Source organism: Orycteropus afer, unplaced genomic scaffold (assembly GCF_000298275.1).
Source record: "Orycteropus afer afer isolate SDZICR_OR568_19922 unplaced genomic scaffold, OryAfe1.0 scaffold00147, whole genome shotgun sequence".
Taxonomy (NCBI): Eukaryota; Metazoa; Chordata; class Mammalia; order Tubulidentata; family Orycteropodidae; genus Orycteropus; species Orycteropus afer.
Window position 1 is genome coordinate 5,378,397 of NW_006921734.1, and position 6,223 is coordinate 5,384,619.

The window sequence follows — 6,223 nt, forward strand, 5'->3', positions numbered from 1 at the left end:
CTCCTTGGGTTTCTGAGGCAGTATCACTACGGAAGTAGATTGCCCCATCTTCCTTCTGAGGAGTGGCTGGTGGGTTTGAACTGCCAGCCTTCTGGATAGCCTTAGGCACTATGCTACCAGAGCACTCCATGAAGAGGGAACAGTAAGTGCAAAGGCCCTGAAGTGGAAGCTTTCTCAGTGTAACTGGAGTGCAGTAAGGATTAGGGGACACTGTTAGACAATGAAGTTAGAGAGCTAGTAGGAACCATATTCTATTGACATTCTCTCTTCACATCATAAGGACATTGGCTTTTACCACTGAAGCTCTTTGGTGATGTTCAACCAACAGTTGTAGTTTTCCTTCCAGGCACACAGAAGGATTATCTTTCCCTGCCCCCTTAAAATTAGATGTAGCTATGTGTGGCAAATTGAATTATTTGTTCCAATTCTTCACTCTTTGCATTCACACCTATGTCATGGCCTATTCCTTGGATATGTTTTGGCCAATATGACCTTGCTTTGGGCAATGGGATGGAAACAGAATTCATCCAAGCAAGGGCTTGGCATGTGCTTGCCCAGTGGGGCTTGCCTCTTGAATTTCTGCTATCACCATGAGAAAAATATACCCTAGCTCTCCCACTGATTCTAAGAGGAAGATTAAAAACATGTGGAGAAGACCCAGCCAAGGCTAGACTAGATGAGCTGAGCCCCAGTCAACCTGCAGATATGTGATTGGTAAATGCTTTTTGTTGCATGGCACTGAGATTTTTGTAGTGGTTTGTTACACAATAAGATACTTTATGAATGACATGAGAATGGAAGTAGAATGTGTCAAGTTGGGCAAGAGTGGAATCTTTTAAAAGTCACTGGTACTTTCCCCACCCCCTTTCCCACTGCTGCAATGATGATGGAAGTACACATCTAAGTTTCCCTGGGTGATTGTGTTGAGCAAAGTCCTCAAAGGCTCACACTGTACGTAATATTCTGGGAAAGAAAGAAAAATCTGTGGTGTTGGCTGAGATTGTTATTTCTGCTGCAGTGGCATAATAGTTTGGCTGGTACGGGAAGCCTCTCTAGGATTTTAAGGTAAGGAATGACACAATTTGTAAACAATCTGCTCTTTTTGACTATAGACTGAAGGGAGTAGGGACAGAGGTTAGGAGATAAAGTAGAAAGTGATTACTGAGCAATAATGCAAGAGATAATGGTAGCTTGGAAGACTGCTGTAGCAGTGGGGAAAGAAGAAAAATCAGATCTAGAATATATTTTGAAAATACAGCCAACAAGATTTGGTTATGGATAGAATGTGAGATATGAGCTAAAGGATGGAATCAAGAATGACTTCAAGTTTTGTTTTGTTTGTTCTTATTGTTTGTTTGTTTTGAACCTAAGCAAAATGTGCAATGCATTTGCTGTTAACTGAGATAGGGAATATTGTGAGAAGAATGAGTATGGCACTAGGGAAGAGATCTGGAGCTTAGTTTGGGACACATTAAATTTAGGTTATGTATTAGCAATCTCTGTGGAAAAGTCAACTCTGTGGAGTAGTTTGGATTTACCAGTCTGAGGTCCAGGAGAATATTCTGGGCTGGAGATGTGATTTGATAGGTCTTGTCATATAGATTGAGAGTGCATTTAAAAACCACATTTAAAACCACAGGATTGGGTAAAGTCACAAAGGGAATAAAAGTAGGTATAAAAAGAGAAGATGTTCATGGATTAAACCTTTAGACATTCTTGATTAAGAGGTCGTGGGTTAGAGAGAAACCAGCAGGGATGGCCAGTGAGGTAAGCAGAAAACTTGCTGCTATGGAGTTGTGCTGAGCGTCTTTCATTTGTCCCTCCAGATGCGTTCTTCAACATTCTCCACCTGAATCTCAGTCCCAAAAGTCTGGATTAAATGGAAATGACTCCTGTTCTCCCTCTGGCTTCTGGTTAGGTTTGGCCAATGGTTTGAAAAGGACATCAGAGGAGAGTTGGGAATAAAACTAGAGCAATGGTTCTCAATCTTTAGTATGCATCAGGATTACCAGGAAGATTTATTTTTGCTCCACCCTCAGAGTCACTGATGCAATCATTCTTGGGTGAGACTTGAGGATATACATTTCTAACAAGTACCCAAGTGATGATAATATTGCTAGTCATTTGCTTATACTTTATAAATCACTGATCTATCCTTCCTGCCTTTCCTTTTCATTCCATCCCCAGCTAGTTCAGAAACTCATCATATTTGCCTGAATCACCCCCATGTCCTTCAAACTCATCTTGTTGTTCTTAGATTTTTCCCTCTCCCGATCAGTCCCCTACAAAGATGCCTAACATATCTTCTAAGAAACAAATTTCATTATGATATTCCTTCTCCCTGATTAAAACCCAGATATTGATGTTCAAGGTCTTTAGGATAAAGAGCAGGCTTCTTAACATAACATTCCACCCTTACTCAGAATCCACATGCTGAATTATTCACAGTTCCCTACATATAGTCATGCCTCTCTGGTAGCATAGTGCCTAAGGCACTTGATTGCTCACCAGAAGGCTGGCGGTTCAAACCCACCAGCCACTCCTTGGAAGGAAGGTTGGGCAATCCTACTTCCGTAGTGATACTGCCTCAGAAACCCAAGGAGGGGTCGCTATGAGTCGGGGCCGACTCGACGGCAAACAACAACAACAACAACACACATGACAATCTCCTATCCTGGAGGGTCCTTCTTTCCTGAGGGTCTCACACTCTCCAGTTGCCATGGTGAGCAGTTAACTTTCCTCTGGGATCCTCTGATATGCTCCGACAATCTGACAGATCCCAGACTCATGACAATGACATCTTTGTCTCTGACTACTAGATGAACAAGTCTCTCAGCTCTGTGTCCCTGGTGCCCAGCACTGTGCCACTCCATGGGATAGCAAGCCCTCCACCACTGTTTATTGAATAATGAATGAAATGGCCCTTTTAATAAAACTTTCAATAAGGTTTGAAGCAAAACACATTTTCTAGTTAGCCTGCAATAAACCAGAAAAATCAAAGAACCATAACAATATGTTCCCTGGTTAATTGATATTTCAGTGAGATAATAATGTCACAGGAGTAATAAAAATTAAAAAGGAATGGATAAACCTGGCTTATTCACTTAGACTTTGGAAATTCTCAATAATGTGCTGTCAAAAATTAACACAGATATGTTGCATGCAGAATTAAATTTGGCTAAACCCATAAAGAAATTCTGTGATATGATTCCTTGCTTTTTTTTCCCTTTTGATGTTACAAAGGTGTTTTTGAGATAAAAATAATCAAGTTTTTAACTACCCATATTTTCTGAAGTTTGTAAATTCAGCAAAATATTCACGATTTTACATAAGTAATAAAGCACATCTCAACAAAATGACAACACTATTGCAATACTTAACAACTTACAAAAGTTAGGGTCTCATTACTTTCTTTGCAATGGAACTGGTCTTGTAGATTGAGGACACTGAATTGTTCTTTCTTTTGCATTAAGTAATAGGAGGTCTGGTGGCATAGTGCTTAAGTCATTTGACTGCTAACCAGAAGGGTGGCAGTTCAAACCTACTAGCCACTCCTTGGAAGGAAGACTGGGCAATCTGCTTCCATAGAGATACCTTTTTCAGAAACCCAAGGAGGTTTTTTTTTTAATTTTTTTTTATTAAATAAAGGTTTAACAGAGAAGCTAATTGAGTAGTTTAAAATTGGCCAGAGTGGGAACAGGGGCACAGGGTGTCTGTGTGGGGCTCGCTTCCCTCAGCATGTCCTCACCATATGGCTACTGCACATCCTTACTCTCTGTTTTTTTTTAGAAAAATTCCTAAGGTTAAGTGATTGCCTGAGCATGTACTTTGATTATAATTCTACATCAGAACTGGGAGGCACAAAAGCCAGAGAGCTTCTGAAAATTCCTGTGCCAAAGACCTCATGAAGAAATGGGTCAAATGGTGAGGAAATGAAACTCTCAAGTCACGAGAATGAAGTGAGTAGGAAAAGTCAAGGCTTGTGAATCTGGTAGCTTTAGAAGTATATACATGCCATGGTGTTTTGTATTGGAGGGTTTTGTCTGATGTCTTCTTAAGAGGATGAGACAGAGAGACAGTGAGAGAGAGATCTCTGACTTTCCAGACCCATGTTGTTGTTATGTGCCCTCGAGTCAGACCTGACTCAAAGCAACCCCTCCTTGGGTTGCCCAGGCAGTATCACTACGGAACCTTCCTTCGGAGGAGTGGAGGCTCATTGTCTGCTTGGGAGAGCTATTAAGGTAAATGTTCAAAGTCACCTTTAGAAAATCGAAGAACAATGCTGCACAATGCTGCGTGCTGAAGTTGTTTATTTGTTCAACAAAACAGGATTTCAAACCTCTCTTGAGAACTGCTAGGCTTAAGGAGTATTTTTAAGTTATTTTTGAGTTATTTAACCATCTTTCTTACCTTTTGTGTGATTCATCACTGTTTCAAAGAAGCTGTCTTTTCAAAACACATCTTGTGCAAACAGTTGCCATTTCTCTGTGAAACAGTACTCACTATTTCAAGGAAAATAAATGGTCAGCTTTCTATAAAGCACTAAGCAAGGTTATCTCTCCAGATAGACTATATCCATAGGAATGCAAGTGTCTCCGTATTGATGGAGAAATGCAGTAGTGTTAAAATGCCAGTATTCTCATAACCAACCAATCTTTCTTGTATAAACATGGCTTAAAATCCTCATGAAAGGATACTCACTCTCAAAAATTATATATTGATTTGGAATCATCCCCAAGTTGGCTAAGTCTGAACTGTTAATTTGTAGTGAAGCTGATGGCTGTGTTAATATTTACCCAAGGGGAGTCAATTGCTGGAAGCCAGGAGTGTGGGGGAGCTGTTAACTCAGCAAGGAAAGGTGAGTCATCAGGAAATTATTGGTGTAAAAAAATGATTTTTGGTTACTTTAAAAAATAATTTGTATTCTATTTGTGATAAAATATGAATTCATTAAAAATTTAAAAAATTATTAAAGAAAAAAGTAGCTATGTCTAAAGTAAATTATAAGATGTAATATAGATTATTGTCAATATAATTTTTGTATTATGTTTATTTTTGGTCAGGTGAAAATTTGGGTTGCATCTTGAATGGTGATGCTAAGGGAAATGGTTTTGAAAAAGCTTAAGAGGTGAAGAAAGTATGAGAGGGAAGACAGAAGAAGCTCTGAAAAAAAAGAATGAAATGGGACCTGAGTGAGTAGCTCTGTGTCCAGATAGAGGAAGAAGCCAGTCCAGGAAGACTCCCACATTAGACTTTGGACAGAAGCTGTGAGAAGTTTTGTTCCGAAGCCATGCAGGAATCCAAGGCTCTGAAGACACCTTACTTATTATGAGCCAAAGAGATACAGGGTGGGACAAGAGTACCACAGATCAAGAGCAGATAAACAAACAAACAAATATGTCAACAACAACAAAAACAAAAGACTTAGTATAGAAGTATTGGGAAGGACAGAGAAGGAGTGGGACAGCCTGGGCAACACTTTCAGCTTTGCAGAGCTGACATGGACTACATAAGACCTTTCATTTACCAAATTTCCCTGTGGTGGATACTCTGAGTTAGATATTTTATACATGATAAATAGATCCAAAGTGTATATGAGAGGAAAGGAAAAACACATTCCACACCTCCATCCCCATCCCCAGATGGGGCAGCATACAGTTTTCAAGCAATAAAGAAAATTTCCCCCATTTCACCCACAAAGTGTATTGGCTAACCCATAATCAAAATAATGCCTTTTCCTCCAGGGCCCCTGGTAGAATAGATTACAGTATACACCTTTTGAGAGTAAAAGCTAAATGCTTTTAATGCTAGTAATTATCACTATAGTTCAAGCTAACATGTTTTAAATGTGTGCTAAGAACTGTTCTAAATACTTCATATCTCTAATTCATTTAATCCTTATTCAAACCTTATTATTTTATTATGCCATTCTTAAAGATGAGAAAACTGAGAGACAGAAAATGTGTTGCGAAGCTAATACAGTTCAAAGCCAGAACTTAAATCCAGAAAGTCTGGCTTCAGGAATTGTGCTCTTAAACACCATGCTATACTATTATGTAGAACCTTCAGCAGTGCACCATGAGAAGAGGCCATTCCTCTGTTCTCTGTTCCTCTCTTGGGGAATATGTACAACTTGATTTAGTACAGTGGAATGCAGATCAGAATTGGAAAAAGGAAACTCTTGTGTGAACAGATCTTACACAGCTATAGTTTGCTCATGATG